General features: G+C 36.6%; 1 protein-coding gene across 7 annotated transcripts in view; it reads left to right on the top strand.

Annotated features, from left to right (window-relative positions):
* LOC124078218 (multiple epidermal growth factor-like domains protein 6) overlaps positions 1 to 25,114 on the top strand; it is a 623,764-nt gene that overhangs the window by 25,743 nt on the left and 572,907 nt on the right. The window contains exon 1 of one of the 7 annotated variants that reach the window (XM_058572252.1): positions 14,455 to 14,503. The exons of 5 other annotated variants lie outside the window; for them this stretch is intronic. The gene's annotated coding sequence lies outside the window, so the exon portion shown is untranslated. Of the gene's footprint in view, positions 1 to 14,454; positions 14,504 to 25,114 lie in introns of those variants that run through there. One more of the 7 variants, XM_058572253.1, reaches the window with a different exon arrangement.

A 25,114-nucleotide genomic window follows, 5' to 3' on the forward strand; every position in this document is an offset into this window, starting at 1 on the left:
TTTCCCCATCTAGTGAAACATACATTTTTGGTAAGCGAATTAGGGAGTGTGTGATGTGACACTCCTTTCACTCATTTATTCAGATTTATTGGGTGTCCCCATTGTTGCACTTGTAGGCACACACTAACTACAGTGCTGAGGGAGACAGGAGGTTACTTTGATGTGGTGACAATTCTTTCCAGTTTCCTTTTTAATGTAAAATGAATGATTTTCTCACAGTCACAGGGATAAATAGGTTCTCTCTCTCTCTCTCTCTCTCTCTCTCTCTCTCTCTCTCTCTCTCTCACACACACACACACACACACACACACACACACACGTTTCTCACCCTGTATGGGGACTTTTGGCCATTTGATTGATTTTGAACAATTTCATGGTTTTCCCCTCTGGAGTGCTGTGTTGGTGTAAGGGGTTTGAATAGGTAGGTATGGACACCAGTTTCCCCGAGTTTATTCTAAAACAATGTAAAACTTTTTATTCCCCAAGTCAGGAGTCACTGGTTATCACTGCAAGGATGAGGACATAGCATCTTCCTGCCTTCCCTCCCAAGGACTTCTGTGTCCAGGAATACAGGGAACTCAGAGTTGCACTTCTCTGATGGCTTTGCAATGTTCCCCCTTCTGCTGTCACTCTCCCCTTCACACCCTGCTCCCTGCATCACCCTCCCCCACCCTGATACTGTTCCTTATTGGAGGATGAGGGTCTTGTTTCAGCCTCCCTTGGAGTGGGATGTCACTACCTCTCCCAAACACACCCTCCATCTTGTACATTTTTATGCCTTATGGTCAAAGGATTTTTTTCCTCCGTGGTGTTTGCTGTTTGGCCCATTCACTTCTTACCTGGCAGTTTTCCTTTGTTCTGCAGAAGTTGCTTACCTGCATTTTAGTTTACATAACTCCAAGTAACATGTTTCATGATATTAGTGTTTTTTGTTTTTTTTTTTTTTTTGTCTTCAGTCCTTGACTCAGTTTTGTTTTGCACTCCACAAACACTACTTGAAATAAAAGATCCAGCCTCTGACCACTCCTTGACATCTTCCTTTTGGTCATCTGGTCCAAACCATCTGCATTTCCTATCCGAATTATTATAGCCTCTTAGCCAACCTCTTACTTTAAGCCTCTTCCTATTTTCTCTAACCTAGTCCTAAAGTTCTTCTGTTAAAATGTCAGTATTTTTAGTGTGTGTGTGTGTGTGTGTGTGTGTGTTTGTCTATCACAAAACCCTCCATTTGGTTCTCATGTGACTCAGATTAAAAGCCAATGTTTTCACTGTGTTCCACAGGCCTTGTGTGGTAAAGTACCCCCACCACCCCAATCCCCCCCCCCCCCGCCCCGCAATAACCCATGTCTCTGCCTTCCTCTCTGACCACTGTCCTCCAGGTTCACCCTACTTGAGGCACACGCAACTTCTGGTGAGGAATTCTCCTGTCTCAGGGCTTTGGAGCTTGCTGTTTCTTCCACCTTGGACAACTTTCCCTCTGGACATGTGCTTACTCTGTCTCATCTTCTTCAGGTTCTTGCTCCAATGCCACTTTTGAAGGGAAGCTTCCAATTCCCCCAAAACCTTACTCTTCCCTTTCTCTCTTCCATATTTCATTTTCTTCCCATAGCACTTAAAATAATCACATCATAATATGCTTTGCTTATTTAATTTATTTATTTGCTCTTTATTACTTTTGTCCATTTTGTTCATTGTTGTATCCCAACATTAAAAAAACTAGTATATAGTAGTTGCTAATAAATTACTTGCTGAATAAATAGATGAATTTAATTGTTGTATACTGCTTTGCATAGTGGTGTCTGTTTCTTCTAGGACTAGCTGTTCTGTGCCTATTCAAGAGTTAATGATATATTAATCACCAACTAGGATCCATCATCCCTAACACCAGTGGAATGCCCACTCCCATCTGTGGGGAGTCCACTTTCAAGAAAGGAGTCAGTTAACTACAGGACATGGCAATAAGTGCAGTGAGACAAGAAAACTCAGTATCTTGGGAACAAAGGGACACAAATTTAGCCACCATCTACGAAAGCTTGCTAGGTTCCTAACCATTACTCTTCTATTTTTCTGATGAGAAAATACAGGTTTTGGTGAGCTAACATGAGTTTCCCAAGATGATATGATCTGCAGGTTAGAAAGTTAAGGCTGGACTTGTCCAGCCCTTTGCCTGTACAATATCAGATGCTACATTACTTGTTTATTGGGAGGAGTGTTTAACTCTTACAAACACCTATTTGCTTTTTTCCTAATGGTCCTAGAGGCAGAGAAGAAGAGATTGCATAAATTCATATGATTCTTTCTCATCATTAAATATTCTGAGGTATTGTGTCAAGGTCATCATGAATGAGAGCAGTAGGGACTCATCTTTCTAGAGTCCTCTTTGTGAAGGCTCCTGGTCCACAGGCAAAGCTTTAATGCTTTCTTTTCTGTATACTCATTGTTCTCACGTCCATATTCCTATCAGATTTTGTATAAGTGTATGATTATTTAGATCACTCCTTTATCAGATTAGAGAAGACCTTGAAAGAGAGTTTTTTTTTTTTTTTTTTGGTCTTGATTATCTCTGTGCCCAGTACCTCTGAAAATGTTTGTTGAGGAAACAAGTCCACAGGAAGAATCTACAATTTAAGCTATGAATCTTTAGAAAACATTTGCGGCATGGATGAAACTGTAGTGTCTCTTAATCTCTAATTGCATCAAGGAGTTGGATAGCAAAGGAAAATTGCGTTTGCGAACCATCTATTCAAAGCTGGACAGTGACAAGATATAGGAAAATTGATTTCTGAAGTGGAAGAGCTGATGACATTTGGAAAAAGTCAAAGAAACATGATTCATAATTAGGATCCACAAATTGCTTTAAAATTTACCAAGTGTCTTCACAAATATTGTTTAATTATTACAAAACTCAATGAGATAGAAAGAGAGAGGAGAGGAAACTATCTTATTTTTACAGATGAAGAATCTTCAAACAGGTTAGGTGAAATTTTATTGTTTGTTTGTTTGTTTATTTATTTTTGGTACCAGGAATTGAACCCAGGATCTCTTAACCACTGAGTCACATCCCCAGCCCTTTTTATCTTTTGAAACAAGATCCTGCTAAGTTGCTTAGGGCCTTGCTAAATTGCTGAGGCTGGCCTTGAACTTGTGATCCTCCTGCCTCAGCGTCTTCACTGTCTGGGATTATAGGCATGTGCCATCACTGTCAGCTAGGTCAACTTTGATCTGAAACATGTCACTCAGTTAAATTGTGGAGACTACATGCAGAACTAAAATATTTTGATTCTAAATTCTGTTTATTTCCCACTATATCATGTTCTTTCCATAATATTAAACTTTTTCATCAATAAGATAATGTAGGCTCTGTTGTATAGTCTCTATTCTTGCTATATACAAAAAATGAGTTTTTTATTGTTTGTTTCATATTTTTCTACAACATGCTTTGGCTTATCACTTAATAAGATCATGGAATGTATGTTAAGCCACGTTTTATATTTTACTGATCTTTCCTCTATTTCACTGAATAACTTGAAGTGCTTTAGAATAATCTTATACAAAATCCAGATGCATGCAACAATTTTATAATTCTAGAAAATGTTTTTATGTTCATCATTTGAGCTGTCTTGAATATCATGACCTTTCAAAGGCTTGTGGTTAAACCCAAAGTAACATACTCCCAATGCTATTTTCCCAAGAAGCTATTAGCATGAGATTTATATATGATAGAGGGTAAATGTAATCTTTGCACATGGATGCTAGTAATATGAAGTAGCAGATATTAATATGAAAAATGATAGCTTCTTCAAAAAACATCAAGTGAACTTTTGACTTAAAGTTAATACAATAAGCCTTCGGGGACAGTAAAGACCAGCTACAAAGTCCTGTTCCACACCTGCATATTTAAATCAACTGAGTCTGGTTTCCCTCCAGCATTACAGTTTCATTGATTATAGTTCTAATTTTTCTTTGCACTTCATCCAAGTTTCCAGACAATCCAAAGTGGTTAGATGATTGATCTGTGTATATTTTTGATTGATTGCATTTATCAAAAACCACAATGGAAAAAGTTGTCATCAAGATCTCGATTAAATAATATACAAGCTGCCATGAACAAACATCTCATAGTTGAATTTTAGCTCAATACACTGGGCTGCAGTTTTTCATTTCATATTGATTGGACAGTCTAGTGATTGCAGATAGGGTTTGAAAATAGTTCTCTAGAGAAATTCTATCCTTACCAGTGTCTGTGCAGGTAGGTTTATCTGTGAAGCAAGGTGAGAGTGCTAGGAAGGTTCATGAAGTAACTGTTGATCTGGCATCTGGAATTTAGTTAAGATAATTTTTGGAGAGTATAGCAACCTCTATTCAGATTGTAAAATAACATAAACTGAGACATTATTTATAGATCATGGTTAAATAGTAATGCTGGCTTTGTCTGCCATCCTGGCTTAGTAAAGACAGAACTAAATTTCTGCTCTTTTCCCTTGTGGTTAAAAGGGAAGGGCAACGCCCAAGCCCTGTATCAAGTCAGTGTTCCTTCTTAGGGATGCTTTTCCCATCAAAGGCACTGTCCAATATGGGAAAACTAACTGTGTATAGTGATGGTGATGTAGGACACGATGTATCCACTTGGTAGAGTTTTTGCAGGCATTGAAAATTTTACTTACAAATTCTCTGCAGCATGAAAATTGCTTTGATATGTGATAAGTGAAATTTGTTTTTTGTAGATAAAATTATAGATAACCTACTGTCATATTTTGCCATAAATATGTATATGAAAGGAGATTTAGGGAAAAATAGTAATCACTTGTTGGCTCTTATGATCAACATTCTATAGATGAGAGGACCAAAGTTCAGCGCGGCTAATCTTTGATTGACTGGAGGCTTGGCCTGATCCCAGCGTGTCTGCTTCTAAACTCCATGCCTTTAACATAATATTGAACTCACAGAATTGCTTCGGCATTGAAAATATAAATATATTTTATAAGGAAAATCCAGAATCCACCATTCAAATATTTTTCTTTGACTTATTTTGTTCGGCTTTTTAATACTTTATTATTTTGTTTCTTCTTCATTTATTCTTCCCTTCCCTCTCCTATCTTGTACATCTTCTCCATACTTTCAGTTTTCGATTAAATGGAATGATATTTCTATTAAGACTAATTTGAGTGACGATTATAATCAACTCTCTGCCTCAGTTATGGACTGTCCTCTCTCAACTTGACCATTGCCTCTTGGAAGCCCCCTGCCCTTTCAGGTTCTCGATTGAGGCTACTGGAAGTAGCCAAGGGAATATGCAGACCCTCTTTTGGTGGTGATGTGCATTGAGTCTCATAATATTTTAAATTTGGACAATTGGAAATTGCTGCTCCTGCTCTTGAACTCTTGTTTGTGAGTTGTCTTTCCTGAAGGTAATGACTGTGTGGAGCAAAGTTAACTGTTTCTAGAGGGTTCACACTGATTTGGCTTTTAAACATTTTAAGCAGAGAAACTATTGCCCCTGGCCTATTAGGTGTAATGGATAGAGGTGCAAGATGCTGGTGTTTATCTCATGTTTTCAATTAACATGTTTGTTTTTAGGGTGTCTTTTCTTCTCTGACATTTCTCCCTCTGGACTCAGCAAGTTGTGAATCGCTGGCGGTTCTGCCAGGAGAACATCCTTTGAGAGAGGGCTTGGAGATGTGAAGAGACTCAGGAGATCTGGGGAGATGTTAATTAGTAGAAGTAAATAAATGGCCTGTTTATTGGTATGCGCATTTTAATGCTGTTTTTTTTTTTTTCCTTTTTTTAAATGAAGAAGTAGAGAATGTGCTTGTGCTTAAATGTAGTGTCAAGTTTCCTATATTCCTTTGGGTGCTGGTATATCTTCCCTGATTGCAGAAAATGTGTTCAAAAGAATTTGTATCTCTTGAGAATGTCCCTCCTCCGTTATTGCTTTTTATTGTTGCTGCAGCACCCTCTACAGAAACAGTATCTGAACAGTAATAATATTTTATAATCTGCAATAGTAACCATACTGATTTAGTTGCAAAAATTACACAGAACTGGAATTAAAGAAACGGAGTTGCCCATCATTTGCATAAAACTCTTTTTATCCAGAAGCATAAAAATTTAGAGTGACAGAGCAGGAAGGAACCTTTAGAATATCTCTCCATTCTTATCTTCAAGTGACCTCTCACTTAAGACAGCTCAAGAAAATGAAATGCTGGCCTATTTTGGAAGCTGTTGAAATTATTTTCAAAACTTTTGCTACTGTTCTCCTTTAAAAATATGCTAGATCATGGCAGTTTTCTTATTAGTATTTTACTTAATCTCTTGTGGCAGAATATCCTATTCAAGAGTGGCACTACGGAATGTGCTATGGAGTGATGGGCATGAACTCTGGGGCTTGACCTCTGGGTTCAGATTGTGACTTTGCCACTTCCCATTTGTGAAGTTAACTTCACTTAGCCATGGTATTGTCTTCTCTAAAGTTGGGTAATACTGGTTGTGAAAATTTAATCAAGTGTTACATATAAGAAATTTAGAACAGTGTCTGTACATAGTAAGCACTTAATTGGGTTATTGTTATTGGGTTAGATTTACAGTTATGAAAAGAAGAAGATGATCTGTAGTCTGGAAAAAGTAGAGCAGCAAGTGAGAGGGAATTGAAGCTCAAGATGTCAAGAGATAATAAGAAAGCCCCGATGCAAAGCTTTCTAGTCTTAGACTAATTACATTCCAGATTACTGAGATAATGTGCATATGTTATAATAGAACCATTTTTGGCAATCTGTATGGAAGCTTTGAGATATTTCTGAAGTTAGGCAAGCAATGAATGATATTTTCAAGAGCCATACAGCAAAGCCTAATAATAGCATTGTGTACATGATGGAGCAGTATTGACTTGATTGTAATACTGTTAGCTGGATTTACAGATTTAGACTAATACAATTACAGTGCTAACTCATGAGTCATGAAGAATTTTTGTTCTATCAGGAATTCAAAGGCATTTATAGTAAGAATACTAATAATAACAACCAAAAAAAGAAAAAAAAAGTAGAAAATTGTCACTACGGAGTGGAAAAACCAAGCTGTGACATCCTAAAATCTCATATACTTGCTACCATTGAATTCAGATTTAACCCTAAGGATCTTGAAAGCCAAGATGACAAGGAAGAAGTGATTAGTTGCTTTACTGTTCTCTAAAGAGGAAAGCAAGATAGTTTCTCAGGAGTTAATTCTTCCTTGTGCAGATTTTTAAAAGAGATTAATCACATGGGACCAAAGATGATGAGCACTGATTTCACAGGCAATTCCTTCAACAAAATTGTTAAAGCAAATGTTCTCTTTTAAAGTAACCTTGGGGGAAAAGTGTAAAGGTTATCATTAAGTATCAGTTCAGTAAAGACACTCTTGGTGAAGAATAAACTAATGTGACCTGAGCACAGAAACTTCATGAGGTCATGCTTGATCCTTGCGTAGTTTGGAGTACCAAACCATTCACTCTGTATACAGTAGTGTTCTTCTAGTCACTTCTCTTGGCAAGAACTTAAAAAGAGCTGGGTTATAGATTCTAATTCGAGAAGTAAGAAAAGTAGGAGTATTCTAGTTTGGGAGTTTTAGCTGGACTAGCATGCTTTAGAAATCAACTAGGAAGCTAGTAAAAACAGTTTCCTATCAGGAAAACCAGAAAGTATTTCATTAGGGGTGTGTTGCGGTGCTTGGCTTCTGGGGAAAAGGAAAGTGTGAGGAATGTGAGATTAAGCAGCTCGGTTTTGTCCATTTTTACATGTTGGGGTTTTGCAGAAGACTTAGTATGGCAAAGAATAAAAGAGGTCATTTTGCTTAGAAATGTTTGAGAACTATTGTCATATTGAATGGCTATAATGATTTTGGTCTCATTTCTTATAGCAGTAAAAAAATCCACATTAAATTCTTACAGATTGGTTTGTTTTAATAAGAACCTTTCCTGAAGATCTAGCCCGGTGCTTTAGTTGCAGTATATATTTTTAAGAATAGAAAAATAAGCAAACAAATAAATAAATAGATACCATTTGCTGTTTGAAGAAAAATTTTCAAATACATTGATTTTAGCTTTAGAGTAATTAATATTAATTCATAAATCCATAATCCATTATTAGTTTTTATTTTGGCTAGAAAAGAGAACAAATTATATTTTGAGACCAATGTAGGAAAAAAAAATAAAACCTTATATGAGCATAGAGAAGAATAATTATTTTTCTAATTTCTGTGGAAATGGAGAATGCTTCCAGTTCATCTAATTATTTATGACAAACTTAAGACACTAAAACATAGTTATGCTCCAAGCAAGTGGAGCTCATTTGTTCTGTTTTGATAACCTTGATTATTCCAGTGCATAAAAATACAAGTTTTGCAAAAATAGTCAATAATGGGATTTCCATATTGATATCAAACAGCTTAGGTCATAGCTAGTTTCTGTCTCTAGCATCAGTGCAATTTAAGGTACATAAAAAGGTGACTTTAATCTATATTGAAAGGGCAAATTATCAGTAAATAATAAGGCCTTTATTTCCATCTCTCCCCTATAGTCGAAAATAGAACTTTAAAGTATTTTGAGACTGAAGAAGACATGTCATGGATTTGAGGGTCCTTTACCCTTCCAGGAACTTATGTTTCTAATCCTACAATTCAATTAGAATATGACCACCATTAAATTTATTTGTAATCCAGAAGGATGGACACGGTTAATGTCAGGGCAGGTGGCAAAAAGAAAGGGTACTTTCCTGGGAAACCTCATGTATAGTCTACAAGTAGATAGATACAGGGAGCTCAGTGTATAAGGGGTTAGGAACATGGGAAAATGGTTGATTATAAATTAATAAAATGAAACATTCCCTTTTGGCTAGTTGGAATATATAAAAATATAAGTAAGAAAACACAAATAACCTATGAACCTAATTTGTAATGATCATTATTAATTTTGGGGTGAGTGAATTTTTAACTAGAATCTTTATATGTGAACTGGAAAAAGGTATCTTTTTCTATTTTTTAAAAAATGAAGATTAGATTTAATTACTGTTTTGTATCTGTTGCTTTTATTTAACTTTTAATCATGAGTATTTTTACCCATGTCAAATGTTATTAGAAAATACTCTCTTTTAGGGCTGCAAAGTATTTTATCTTAAAGTTGTACTATAATTTAGTAATGTTACCTAATTATTAATATTTTGAGTCATTTCTAAATTTTGACTCTTTTAAGATGTGATAAATGACTTTGTACTTCAGTTTTTGAGCTCAAAATTTCTTGAGGATGAATTTATGTTAGTGAATTAATGAGTCAAGTTTAAAGGGGTTTTGGTATGCATGTCTGTGTCTGTGAGTGTATATTTGTGTATTCACATTGTCCTTCTGCAAAAGTGTGTCAATTAAAATACCACCAGCAATATATTAGATTTTATTTCTCTTCTGTAACATTTATGACAACAATACCTGAAATCTAAAAAAATATATATATGTGTTATGTTTGAGTATGTGTGTATAGTTTCTTCCAGATATACTGATTTGCTGTGTGGCAAGTAAATAGAAAATAATTACATCATTGAGATGCCTTTTGCTTTATTAACTTTGGAGAAATCATGAGATCTTTTATTTTTATCTTTTAATGTTTTTATGAAATGACATTCAGTGTGTTTGGGGTTGGTTATGAAAACATAAAAAGTTAGAGGGAATTGGCACCTCAATTAGTGTTGAATTGGTACTTTGGACTTAAGTACCAATCAGGCAGAGTGTGTGAAGTGGTGTGAACATCAGGGCTTCTCACTTAAATGGATATTCCAAATAGGATGGTTGGGCACTTTGATTGGGTGAGAGGAACATCACCTGGGGAATCATGCCTTTGCTCAGTTGTAGAATATAAATCAGATTATTTTTCAGGGGCTTAAGTCTATCAAACTGGCATTGTTCTTTATTCAGAAGATGGATAGGTGATTAGAGGGCTCATCCTCAGAGGGCTAGTGTGATCAAGACACAGCAAGTGAGTAAAACATGTACTCCATTTTAATGGATCTCAGGAGTTATAAGTAGGACTTTATGAGTCATCAGCAAAGTTTCTTCTCACTCTATTCTAAATGTCCTATTGAGAAAAGTACCAGCTTCAGATCACTTTTTCTTTTCCTCCAAATTAAAGAAAGAGAATTGATTAGTTCAGCATTCTAGAAGGATCCTTTCGTAACCATGTCATGCTTAAGGCACATAAGGCAAGAAGGCTTCTCTACCTGGTGATAGATGATCCATGGTCCTTTTATGTACTTCTCTGTCTCATGTGCACATTTCATGAGGTCTGTACAGTGTCTTTATTAAGGTTGGTATGGAATATGAGAACATGATATTAGTTGGACAGTTCAAGTGTTCTGCTAATACGTGTAAGTTTCCTGGACTAGTGAGCTTTTTGGATTTCCCTGCGGAAGGTGAAATCTTAAGGGGAGCTGGTCACACCACCATATTGTGTGAAAGGCTGGATTAGCAACTGTAAGTTTCCAAGCTTAAAGCCAAATCTTTCAATCCTTCATAGGCTTTTGAAACAAGATATCAGCTTAGAAAAGATAACTGTGCTGGAAGGATAAAAGACATAAGATGTCACTGACGGAGACAAAAGTGTATGTACTCTTGTTTTCTAATGAATAAATAATATAAAAGACAATATCATCCAAAAGAAAACCAAAATAGTGTCAAGAGTTTCTTGGGACATACCTTGAAGTTCCTCCCCCGACAAATTATACTGAAGAACAGTGTTATGCTTCATGCCTAGCAATAGAAAAGGAGAGAACAGTGTTTTTAGCTTGCAGTGTGAAAAATTTTAGGTGGGTTACAGGAGTCACATTGCGGTAGGATTGTTAAAACTTTGGAAAGGAGAGAGACTGTTCAAGCCCAAAGGTGGGAGGCAGCGGTGCAGTCACCAGAGGTTCTGCATGCATTGCGGTCTTTAGAAAGCTCTTGGCAAAGGTTATATGAAAAGTGGCTGGAAAGTCATGGCTACAGAAAATTGTGTGGAGCCTTATTATAATGTATGAGGAATAGCAAAAAACCACACCTAGGCCAAGAAGGTCGGGGTGGAGGCCTTTCAGGGACAGTGGAAGAGGGAAGTGCTGATGCTTATGAAAACAGGGAACAGTCACTGAAGGCACTGTCTAGACAAGAAAGCACCCTGTGAAAAACATAGAAAGGGAGGAGACTTCAAATGTGAGCTTGTGTTGTTTATAGGAGGTATGTGATGGTAGAAATGTTTCCATTAGGCGGGTGGAAAATATGAATAAAACGTAAATATCTATTTTATTTAAAACATTTTGAATTACTATCTAGAAGAGTATTAAATAGTGATAGACTCTCAATTGACTGAGATGTTTATATGCTTTCAGAATGAAGGATAAAAATCAATGGTCTCCAAGAATCAACTCTTACGATTTCCTGATGATTTGAGATTGATTGTTGCTGTGTGTGTGTGTGTGTGTGTGTGTGTGTTACAAGGTTCCCAGGGCATATGATAATGAGTAAACAAATTTACTAAGCAACCACTCTTGGAAAAATCATGGGATATAAGGTATTTTGACAAGACATGGTATTTTTTTAAAAAAGGAACTTGTAATATTTACAGGGGATTTGATGGTAACAGATCTGGTGAAGTTTGCATGGGAAATGCACAGTGACTCCTGAGAAGACAGAGCAGGCAACAGTAACTTTGGACCATAGAGGACATTTAAGGCCTTCCTGGAGGGAGGGCCTTTGGGCTGAACCTTGAAGGGTGGGGGGGATATGGGGCTTTTGACTGATGGAGATGGGCAGGTGGAGAGGCAGAGGTCTTGGGCACAGAGAACGTAGATGGTAGTGCAGTAGTGCATAGAAGCTGGTATGTGTGATGTGCTAACTGTTTTGTAAAAAGGTTTTGAGGAGGAAAGGGCACCATTGGAGGTTTAGGAGATGACCTTGGGAGATGAGAAGACCAAAAGACCAGTTCGGCAGCTGAGAGAGGACATCTGCTCATCCCAGGTGAACAACTTAGAAAATGAAAATGAAAGCTCATGAAAGAATTTGGGAAGGAAGGCTTGGATGGGTGAAATGGGAGAACTCATATACACTGAGACAGCAGAATGATTGGTCAATGCTGAGACCACTGAAAAACAGAAGAGAAGAAAAGGATACTGAAAAGCAGGCCCTTGGACTCAGAGCTTGCTTATCTTCTGACTCCTTTTTTTTCCTTCCCATTCCTCCTTCCATCCTATCCAGTCCCTAGTTGGTACTTATCTCTGTGCAAGATAAGGTAATGAAAGGAAATAAAAACATAGAAAAAATATCCCTCTGACCTTTAAATGTCTACCATCTAGTTTGGGGAGTAGGATCTATCCATACATATGAAAGAGCACCCACCGTTATAGACAGTATAACCACTGTGTGAATTCAAAGGAGAAAAATGAGGTGTTGGGGCCTCCGTCCTGCAGAAGCTAATCTTTAAGGTGCAAATATGCAAAGCATACTCTTTCAGTGGGGTATCAGGTAGTAAATGAGGTCAAGCTCACCAATTCTTGTTCCAGTTTGCTATTAACAGATTTCTCTTTCAGGTGTTCTTGAAGTTGTTAGCATGTCTTCATGTGTTGTCACCCTCATATCCAGAGATCAGAGGAATATTAAATAAGTTTGCGACAAGCGATTCCTGCCCTCTTGTTATTTATTAAGATTCCTTACCCCTAGGAATTATTTTGCAGATGCTTCTTTTTTGAAAGCTTTTCTGCATTTCAATTTTTTTTTCTGTTGAACTAGCGAATAGGGTGACTTTTCCAATTAACTGAACCCCAACTTTCAAATAAAGCATTCCTTGATGAAGCAAAGTCTGCAAATGATTTCAGAGTCGGATTTGTCCTTATAGTAACTTAGCATAGGATTCAAGCTTCAGATTTCACATCTGGGAGTTGTGAACTAGAATATTTAAACAACTACCCTACACACTTCCTTTCTTTAAAGGCTCGGACATTTCAGTAGAAGCTATAAGACTTTATTCTTGGACTGCAGCTTTCAAATATCCTAAAAGAATCTAAATGGGCTGGTTATTTTGCACTTCTCTCTTAATAGCACCCAGGAACAAATACCGGTATCTTTTGTTGCCATCTGTTTTCTAGTTTCTAGGTCTATTTTTATTTAATGTTTCTATTCTGTTAAAAATTTAATTCTATTTATAAAAAAAGTACATATAGCTGGCAATATGAAATATGTTTGCATCTCCTTTTGCTTTATGAGACAAATTACTTGATCATTTTGGAAGACATAATGATTTGTGAAATTTGAATGTGAAATCTAAAAGCCAAGGGAGGAAAGCAGTCAGAGTATTTGCCAGAAGGAAGATGCCTTGCTGCTCTTTCCAAGGCCAGGGGTGAGAGCCCCTTGACAGGGAAGCCTCCCTATGGCATCTGATCTCCTGATTCTCACTTGGGGCACCCACGGACTTCACTCGAGTTACTGTCTTCAGCAGTGATCCCGGTGGGGTACTTGACGACATTTTTTCCCCATATTTTTACTCTTTCGAGGCTCAGTTCTCTAATTAAAGTTGGTGTTTTGGAAAAAGAGAACATGAATTCAGAATATGGTAATAAATTATATCCTTGCCTCAGATGGAATTAAAATGACTTCAGACTTGAAATTTCCCTGCCTCTGAAAACTTAATTTGATATTTTCTGTTATACACCAAGTAGTGATTTGCAGAGGCGCAGACTGTAAGATTAATTGAGGCAGCCATCTCTTCTGGCGCATCTAATCTTACATCTAATTATCTGATCATCTGAATCGCAAATACAGTAGTTAAAGGGTATCTGTTGAAAGGGCAGCCTTAAAATGTAAATATTAAAAAGAAGCACTCTGGTTTTCAGGAGGCAGACATGTAGACTTGTAATAGCCCTCAAGTTATTCATGGCATTAGGTCAGCAGGTCACACGAAAACGTGGTTACATTGCTCTATCACTAAAATGTGAAGATACTTCTGAAGTCTGTACTAGGCTTGTTTTGACAATTAACCTCCATTAGTATTCTAGACCACATAAGAGCAAAACTCTTAAAAGGCTCTCTTTTCATGAATGTACTGTCAAATTGACTTCATCATTTAAATAGGACTGTAGTCACAGTAAATGATGAGTTGATATTTATACAAAGCATAACCTTAATTAAAATATTATGAGCAATTAAACCTAGTGTTCACGGAATTATTGTGCATTTATATGTAACAGAGTAAAAACATTGCATAGGACTGTTAAGCTTTTTGTATGAATCTAATTAACTTTGACAGGCTTTGGGCTTTTCTCCCTCTTATTTTTAGAAGTGCTGTAGATAAATGTACTTGCATCTGGAAAACTTCAAACAGTTTTGATCAGCATTTCAGGTCTGATTTAAAATATATGTCTTGAGACGCTGTCTTAAATACAGAATTGATAGACATGTGGTGTATCACTTTTTTGTAGCAGGAAGGCGGATGTGGCAAAGAGATCAGCTGTAGGCTGGAGCCCAGGTGGGTATTGTTTTTTGTCACAATTTAATGTCAGGTGGTCATGTCTGTGAACAGGTCTTTATATATTTGGCTCTGGTTGAAGCTGGGGATGTGAAAAAGTAAATTCACACTGCCGATACCCTGCAAGGCAATTAGGAGGGACATATTTCTCTTCATCTTTATACTTCTGCAGCTTTCAGAGAACAGAGGCACCATAAGCAAATCCAGGTTTCCATGGAACCCCAGTGTCTTCCTGTTTTCATAAGTGCTGTGGTTTGAATGCCACCTCCAACACTCATGTTGAAATTTAATTGCCATTGAACTAGTATTAAAAAATGGGACAAATATGAAAAAAAATACTCCCTCCATGTCTGAGGTTTGACTTTCCATGATTTAGTTAAACACAATCAATTTAGTTAAACACAATCAAATTATTAAATGGAAATTCCAGAAATGAACAATTATAAGTTTTAATTTGTGCCCCATTATGAATATAGTGATGAAATTTCCTGCCATTCTACTCTGTCCTGCTCAGTTTGTAAATCAACCATTTGTCCAGTGTATCCACAATATATATGTTACCTGCCTGTTTATTCACTTAGTAGCTGTCCTGGTTTTTAGATTGACTGTCATAATATTGCAGTGCTGATGGTCAAATAACTCCTACATAGTAGTCTAAACACTGTGTCAAAAAGCCTATGTCATTCACCAAGACTTTGTCTTTTCATACGTATTTTATCATCTCTCATCCACAAGAAGGAAAGGCTTGAGTACAGTACAAAAAGATATTTTGAAAGAGAAGGAAAGAGAAAGAGATCACATTCACATTTATATCACTTTTATCAAAGTGTATTGCTATAATTGTTCTATTTTGTTAAGAGTATTTGCTGTTAATTTCTTGCTGTGCCAAATTTATAAATTAAACTTTAATCATAGGTATACATGTCCAGAAAAAAAATAGTATAGCATTTGGTATTACCTGTGGTTTCAGAAAGCTACTGGGGATCTTGGACTTCATCCCACTTGGATGAATGGGGATCACTCTATGCACACATATGTAAATGTAGATAGAAAGAATCAGAGTTGAGCACAGCAGGTGGCAGGTAGTGGTTATTTTGAGGTGGCTGAGCAGAGAGAAGTACAAAGCAGAAAGTTTTCTTTAGTAATTTCTTATATTGTTTAGAAGGATATTCAGGTTTTGTTCAGTTATTTTTCATATTGTTTAAATCTCCAATTCATGTGTTGCTTGGATAATTGCAAATTTGAAGATCAAGAAAAGACTTTTGCTGCTAAAGTAAACATCTGAAAACAAGAACATCCAAGTGGAGAGTGGTAGCAGCTGTCCCTTAACTGGTATTGTGGGACTCCAGCATTTGTACTTTTCCATCAAGCTATGGGGACTTTTTAAAATCTATATTAATGTTAAAAATATCCATGTAAAGGGATGATCATTCTCCTGACCTCCCCTTGGTCCTTATAAAACCATGCTTACACTTAGATGACTTAATGATATGCCAGAATTCCATTTTTAATAATTTTAAACTAATGCACAGATGTTAGTATCTATGATGTACCAGTTCCATTACAAATCCCTAAAGAGGCTGCAGAGATAGATGAGGCATTGTCTTTGCCCATTTAAAAATTTTGTATGTATATATATCTGATTGAACCCAGAGGCACTTTACCACTGAGCTACAGCCCCAGTCCTCAGTTTATAATTTTTTTTAAAAAATTTTGAGACAGACTCTCACTAAGTTGCTGAGGATCTTGCTAAGTTTCTGAGGCTAGCCTTGAACTTGTGATCCTCTGATCTTAGCCTCCCAAGTCTGTGTGCCTGGCTTGGCTCTGCTCTTACAGTGTGAACAACTGACACCCAAGCCCAGCATTACATATGTGACAATAATGGGAGAAAGCAGTGTGCTATAGGGCTTTAGAGAAAGGCAAAGGATTGTAAGAGCAGTTCATTCAGAACCTAGGTAGGTGCCCACGGGTTATGCATGATGGAAGATACTGATGTGACCCTGTCCTTAATGACTGCTATTATTGTAGGAGGGATAACATTAAAACACATGAAAATATTAAAGAGAAAGAAAAGCCAAGAATAGTACATACTTGATGGCTAAGTGATAGAAGGAGGGCCTTAAGTGAAACAGGATATAGAAAAGTAGGTGGTCCCTGTGGGTGAGAATTTTAGAAGGTTTCATAAGGAATAAGATGACAATACCAGTATTTTTTTTTTTAGCTTAGCAATTACTCTATAAAAGAAGAGTGGCCAGGAATCTCATTTGCAAGTAGAAATTGGTCTTTGAATGGAGTCACTTTTCATTCTCTAAACCTTGTTAAACAAATAAATAGAATAACAAGTCTATGTATGCAATTAATATATTAATCTAATACATGCATTTAATTGGCATGTCAATGCACATGTATGTGTATATATATGTTTTGTGTGTACACACAAAATAAGGCATCACAGATGTTTCCCTTCCTGTCTTTCTGACTCCTCCCTTCTTCCCTTTCTTATTTAATTTCTTTCTTTCTTTTTTTTTTCTGCTGGTACAGCTAAGACATTGAATCAGGTACACTTGGTAAAAAGAAACTAAAAGTATTTTGACATTAAAAAATAGAAGAAGGAAGTGTGGTGAAGCCAGCTGTTAGGGAGGTTCCCTGTAAGAGTCATTACACCTCGTATCTAGATTCCTCTAAATACTTTAACACAGAATCCTGTATCTAAAATACCTAACACACTGTTGGAGCACACTAGGCATTTTATAAGCATGCAACTCTTCCTTCTACATGAGCCCTTCATGATGGAGACCAGGAAGGAGAAAAATCCACAGGGCAGGGGACTTCACAAAAAAGAAAAAGACTTTTTCCTCCACGGCACCCTTGCCAGTATTTGTTATTTTTCCTTTTCTTGATAATAGCAATTCTGACTTGGATGAGATGGGATCTCAGTGTAATTTTGATTTGCATTTCCCTGATGGCTAAAGATGGTGAACATTTTTTTTCACATAATTATTAGCCATTTGTACTTCTTTTGAGAAGTGTCTGTTCAGCTCATTTTCCCAATTATTGATTGGATTTGGATTCCTTGTTCTTTTGTTAATTTTTTTTTGAGTTCTTTATATATAGCTGGCAGAGATTTTTCTCCCATTTTTTAGGTCGTCTTTTCACTCTGTTGATTGTTTCCTCTGCTGTGCAGAAGTTCTTTAATTTGATGTAATTCCATTTGCCAGTTCTTGCTATTTCCTGAGCTATTCAGGAAATCATTGCCTGTTCCAGCATCTTGAAATGCTTTTCCAGTGTTTTCCTCTAGTAGTTTTAAATTTTCAGGTCCTACTTTAAGATCTCTGATCCATTTAGAGTTAACTTTTGTTCAAGACAGGAGATGAGGATCTAGTTTTAGTCTTCTACTCATGGATATTCAGTTTTCCCAGCACCATTTGTTGGAGAGATTTTCCTTTGTTTGAAGAGATTCTTTGTTCAGAATCATGACTGTAGAAGTGTGGGTTTATGCTGGATCCTGTCTTCTGTTCCATTGGTCTATGTTTCTATTCTAGTGCTAATACTATGCTGCTTTTGTTATGGTTGTTCTGTAGTATATTTTTTGGGGTGGAGTGGGTACCAGGAGAATTTGACCACTGAGCCACTTTGCCAGAACTCAGGAGCACTTGACCACTGAGCCACATTGCCAGTCCTATTTTGTATTTTTATTTAGAGACAGGGTCTCACTGAGTTGCTTAGCACTTTGCCATTGTTTTGAACTCGTGAGTCTCCTGTCTCAGCCTCCCTAGGTGCTGGGATTACTGGTGTGTGCCACCATGCCTGGCTCTGTAGCATATTTTAAACTCAGGTGTTGTGTTGATTCCAGCATTGTTCTTTTTGCTCAGGATTATTTGGCTATTTGGGGTCTTTGTTGTTTTATATGAACTGTTGTGCACTGTTGGAATGTAAACTAGTACAACCACTATGGAAATCAGTATGCAGGATCCTAAAAAAACTAAAAATAGACTACCATATGATTCAGCTATATCCCTCCTGGGTATATACCTGAAGGAATTGAAGTTAGCATTCAATAGAGATACCTGCATATCCATGTTTACCGCAGCACTGTCCATGATAGCCAAGTCATGGAATCAATCTATATGCTTATCAGTGGATGAACAGGTAAAGAAAATGTGGTATATATACACAATGGAATATTATTCAATCATAAAGAAGAATAGAGTTATGTTATTCATAGGAAAATGGATGGAATTGGAAAATACTTTTAGAAAAGCAAGTATCACATGTTTTTTCTCATCAATAGCATCTAGAAATTAAAAAAATGATGACAGGAAAATAGAAGGAGGTCTATGAGGGAAGAAGAAGGTCACAAAAAAAGGCTTGAGGGGACATGAGGGAGTAACGCAGAGGACAGATACGATCAAAGTATATTATATGCGTGTATGAGAATGTCGAAACCCATTTTTTGTACAATTAATATTTATAATAATAAGAAATTGAAAAGACAGAAGGTTGCACATTGTAAGAAATATTATTTTCAGTAGCCTATTTCTGCCAACATGTCAGTAATACAGCGATTGGGTCAGTTATTATTAGCTCTCAACTCATCGAAGGAAAGATGACAGTGAAAGTCATTAAAAGTCAGTATATGTTTGTTGACAGAATTGTAAATTAGTAGAACAACTATAGAAATCAGTGTGGAGGTTCCTCAAGACTAGGCATGGAACCACCATATAACCCAGATATACCACTCCTTAGTATTTATCTTAAAGAACTAAAGTCATACTATAGTGATACATGCATACTTACATTTATAGAGCAAAACTCACAATAGTCAAACTATGGAACCAGCATAGGTGTCCCTCAACATATGAATGAATAAAGAAAATGTGGATATATATAACATAATGGATTTTTATTCAGTCATAAAGAAAAACAAAATTATGTTGTTTGCATGAAAATAGATGGAACTTGAGAGCATTATGTTAAGCAAAATAAATCAAACTCAGAAGGACAAAGGTTAAATTTACTCTCAGATGTGGAGAGTAGAGAGGAAAAGGAACAGAAAGGTGTGCCCAGGGGAATCTCATGAAAATTGAAGGGAGATCAGTAGAATAGAGGAAAAGGGACCAGGGCATGAAAGGAGGGAAGGTAGGGGGCAAGTGCTGGGGAGTGATAATGATCAAATTAAATTGTTACATTGTTTGCATGTATGACTATATACCACAAATCCCATCATTATTTACCAGTAAAAATGTGGAGGAAAAGCAAATAAATAAATATATAACTAAATGGAAAAAATCAGTTTAAATGTATAAAAAATACATATGCATTTATGGCAAACCACATATGCTGTTAAGTATCTAAGACAGTTATTTATTAAAAGATATTCTATAGGGCTTAGGATGTAGCTCAATGGTAGAACTCTTGCATAACATTCATGAGGCCCTGGGTTTGATCCTCAAAACAAATTATATAATATAAACTTCTTTCCACTTCTTGTTTTTAATCATTTTAAAGCAGATAAAAAGTCATCATGACCAGTCTGACTCTTACTTACTTAATTGAAGATCAAAATCAAGTCAGTCTCTCTGTGCATTTTTTTTAAATGATAATTTTCTCAATTAAATAAGGATGTACTCTCACCATAGAAAATCTGTAAAATAAATAAAGGAAGTTTAAAAACAAACAATAAAAGACTTGTAGTTCTAATAGGCTGAAAAAAAAAGCTTGTTAGCATTTGGTTCCAAATTCTTCTTGTCTTGTTTGTGCTGATTCATAACGTAGGTATTACATGTTTGCTTGGGATCATACTGTTTGGATTTAGTTATGTATTTTCTAGTGTGACAGTGAACACTCACTATTAACTCTCAGCACATTCCTAAAGTGGCCTCGGAGAAAAGGTGCCGCAGTCCGGCTGCAGCAAAATAACCAGGGGGTGACGAACAACTTGTGTACATTGATACAGCAGGAGTAGGAGCCGTTTATTGCAGGACAGGAGCAGTATTTATACATTCCACACAGCTTATCTAATTAGCATAAACTAGATACATCAGTCAACCAATAAGGAATCTCCACACTTAATGGTTCGCTGGTGTTACTTCACAAACTATTCCCTCTGGCATTTTGCCAGGCGCCATCCAGACTTGTTTACAGACCCTAACATTTCTCTGGCAAAATGCCAGGCGCCATCCTGACTTGTTTACAGATTCTAACAAAAAGGCATCTATGAGTCTGGTTGAACACTCCATGCTAAGGGCCCTTTCCTCCCGCATTGCCCCCAAGTATGGAAGCTAGAGGCTGGCTAGGGGGAGCTACACTGCGCCTAGGAGGGGGACAGTTGGGAGCAGGTGCTCAGTCTGAAAGAGGTCACCACAGCTGGTTGGTACAAAGGTTCTTGAATGGCTGAGTGGATGGGGTCAAAAATAGGAAGCAATTTGAGCAAACTGGTATGTGTCCTGAGATTTGTGCGCAAATAGAACAATGGGTTAGGACCTGATATGACCCAAAGGTGATGGAGCACCAACAGGCAAGAGGAGAGGAGAAATGCCAAGAATATGTGTAGATGGAGGACTTTGACTTTCAATAATCTTTCTTTCTTACTGAAACTCTCTGGATATTAAGGTGCCTGCGTGTATCTATGTCTGACCCAGAGCAATCTGTATTTGAAGGGTTAGAACAATATGTTTGGAAAGGGAGACACAAGATGTTTATCCTTGAACTGTTTTGGTCTGCTTATATGTAATTATCTGGAGTGTTTCTGGAGGCTGTGACAGAAATTGTAGGGAGGAGGATTAAAGGCTCCTTTTTGCAATCATCCCTTGGTACCCTTACTGACTATTTATTTGGAATTCAAGAACCTTCCTGAGTTCAGGGGAACCTTGGAACATTATTTGAGGGAAGACCTTATTATCTAAACTAACCAAGGATGCCATGCAATGTCCCTAGACTCATGAGGTCCTGGAAACCCATGTCCTTTTATGTTGGATGATTGACTAAAAATACTCCTTTATTCAATATATATTTATTAAGCATCAACCAGAGTGTGCTTTATACTGTGAAGAATACTGTGGATTAAAGACCTAAAGAAATAGTAATCTTCACAAAGAATATATAGACATGTAGCTTTATAGAGATGAATATAAGTCTTAGAAGTGGTAGGTTCATGTTGTTTGTCCAGTCATGGGGGTTGAAATGAGTAGTTCCTAGTGAATGTTGGATAATCACATATTATGTTTGCCTACGTAATATAACTTTTAATCAAAAGCTGAATTTTATAAATAACTTGTATCATGCAGAACATCTCATGCTATCAATTGTGTGTTAAAATCTGAGCAACAGTATTTTTATCCATTCCTCTACTGAAGGGTATCTACGTTGGTTCCACAGTTCAGCTATTGTGAATTATGCTGCTATAAACATTGACGTGGCAGTGTCCCTGTAGTATGCTATTTTTAAGTCCTTTGGGTATATACTGAGGAGAAGCATAGCTGGGTCAAAAGGTGGTTCCATTTCCAGTTTTCCAAGGAATCTCCACACAGCTTTCTATATTGGCTGTACCCATTTGCAGTCCCACCTGCAATGTATGATGGATAATGTTGGACTTCATTATCCAAAGTACATATGTGAAGACATGAATTGGTGTGAACATACTTTATATACAGAGATATGAAAAATTGTTCTCTATATGCTTAATAAGAATTGTAATGCATTGCGCTGTCATGTATTTAAAAAATAAAATCAATAAAAAAAGAAAAAAAAAAAAAAACCTGAGCAACTTAGGAAGCCCTAAGCAACTCAACAAGACCCTGTCTCTAAATAAAATATAAAAAAAGGGCTGGGGCTGGGGTTCAGTGGTTGAGCACACTTGGGTTCAATCCCCTGTATAAACTCAAAAGTAGAGACTAAAATAACCAGAGGTTGAGTAAGTAGGGAAGATATTGGGATATTGGTCCAAGGAAACAAAATTTCAGTTAGACAGGAAGAATTTGTTCAAGAGATTATTGTACACCACAGTGACTATAGTTAATAACAGTGTAGAGCATTCTTGAAAATTATCAAGATGATAGATTTTTAACTCTTCACATCACATGACTATTTTCCCCTCCATTGTTACAATGGGCTTTTGTTGGAATAGTCCTTTTGATATCCTGTTTTTTTTTTTCTTAATTCAACATTCAATTTAATTTATAATCCAATAAACCAGGAAGTCAACTTAGAAGTTTCCAGTTTCATTATTCCTCTAAATGGTCTTAAGATCAGGTTTCAGGATTGTAGCACCAGCTCTTGAGGCTCGGAAATGGGAGGAACTCACTGAGCAACGGTTTTCTGACTTCAATAGAAGGAGGGCATTGGAATATTTGATAATATTTAATATTTGGTATTGGAATATTTGATAAGCCTCCCAGATGATCAGGTGCTTATCACAATTCAAGTATCATTCTTGATTTGGAGCTATAACTGAAGACTGTCTCTGGACACACCTCAGGTGGAATAAATACACATCTCATGATGGAAAACTGTACAACAGTGAGTCTGCCACTAGAGACAAAAGTGGATCTGAATTTTGGCCTTTTTAAAGTGAAAAAAGTTGAAATTTATGGAAATCATCTAGTTCTCTTCCCCTTTTCTGGTTCTCTTTTCCCCCTTCTCTCCTTTCTACTTAATGTCTCCTCTTTTTCTCCCCTGTCATCATCCCTCCCCCTGCTCTCTCCACACTTTGTGATAGTAGAGGCAAGATGGTGGTGTGGTCAGGGTTGACTTAAGACTGCTTGGAGAGATGTGGGAGCTTCTGACCCAGTTGATAGATCTCTAGGGTATAGTTTTCAAACTATAACATACATTAGAATCACCCAGAAGTGTCTAAAACCCAGATTGCTAGACGAGTCCTCCAGAATTTCTGATTTGGTCCATCCAGGTGGAACCAAGCATTGGCATGTTTAAAAAGTTCTGAGATGGTGCTGATGCTGCCAGTCCAGGGATGACACTTTGCGAACCATACATTTTAGGAGATTCCCTGTGTAAGAACTGGTTATTACTGTCTTAAAAAGTAAATTTGAAAAAAAAAAATATGTTGAGGAATGGATTCTCATTCTGAATACCCATGTTTCTGTGGAAGATTAAAAATCTTCTTTTTAAGTGTTTTCAGAGGAGACAACAGATTTCCCAATAACTTATTCAAGTATTTTTTCAGTGGAAAAAACACATCTATTATAAAGCCTTTTCCTGAAACTTACCTTATCTTTATCTCAGACACTTTGGCCTTGGAAAGGTGATATTATATGGTAATTGAAGACAATTATCAGTCTTCTCTATTTGCTCCCACCCTTGTCTCCAGTACAAGCAATGTATTATTTTAGTACCTTCCTACAGTCCTTAATTTAATTTTGGTGAAAAAAAATGATGTTGAAGAGTAAGGGCAATTATCTTTGATGAAAGAAGGCTAAATTCTTTTAACCTGCACAAGAAAGATTTAACAGAAGACATTCACCTTCCTGGAAGGAAGATTCTTTGACCCAAACATGACAGGCAGAAGTGACTTTAATATAGCATGACTCTTTCAAGTATAAAGCTTTATATCAGAGATTCCCATATTGCCAATTGTGTCTTCCAGTTAATAATTAATGGATGTTATTATACTGTGTATGTAGAATAGATGTACAACCTTTCCTCAGATATCAGAGATAAATCTCAGGATTTAAATTTTTTTCATATTAAAAATCATTTTAATTGATAAATAAAATTTGCATGTTTACTAGGTACAACATGTCCTTTGGAAATACATACACATTGTGGAATGACTGAACAGCTAATTAACATATGCATTATCTTACATCCTTTTGATATTTTTTGTGATGTGAAGAGTTAAAAATCTATCATCTTTATAATTTTCAAGAATGCTCTCCACTGTTATTAACTATAGTCACTGTGGTGTACAATAATCTCTTGAACAAATTCTTCCTGTCTAACTGAAATTTTGTTTCCTTGGACCAATATCCCAATACCTTCCTTACTTACTCAACCTCTGGTTATTTTAGTCTCTGCTTTTGAGTTTATACAGGGGATTGAACCCAAGTGTGCTCAACCACTGAACCCCAGCCCCAGCCCTTTTTTTATATTTTATTTAGAGACAGGGTCTTGTTGAGTTGCTTAGGGCTTCCTAAGTTGCTGAGGCCGGCTTTGAATTTATGAGCCTCCTGCTTTAGTCTCCCAAGTCACTGGGATTATAGGCGTGTACCATCATGACTGGCTCTGAGTTCAACTTTTTAGATTCCATTTGTAAGTGAGATCATATAACACTTGTCATTCTGTGCTTGGCTTATTTCAATCAACATAATGTCCTCCAGTCTCATCGATTGTTGCAAATGACAAGATATTCTCTCTCTTTTCTTTTTAAGGCTGGAGAGTGTTCTGTTTTGTGTGTTTATGTGTGTGTCTCACATTTTCTTTATTCATTAGTCCACTGATGGGACACTCAGGTTGATTTTATGTCTTAGCTATTGTGAATAATGCTGTAAAGAACACAGAAGGGCAGAGGTCTTTAGCATAGTGATTTCATTTCATTTGGATATATACTCAGAAGTGGGATTACTGGATGATATAGTAGTTTTGTTTTTTTAATTT

The sequence above is a fragment of the Marmota monax genome, unplaced genomic scaffold (assembly GCF_021218885.2).
Source record: "Marmota monax isolate L192 unplaced genomic scaffold, Marmota_monax_Labrador192_F-V1.1 WCK01_AAM20220418_F8-fsc00110, whole genome shotgun sequence".
In the NCBI taxonomy this organism is placed as follows: Eukaryota; Metazoa; Chordata; class Mammalia; order Rodentia; family Sciuridae; genus Marmota; species Marmota monax.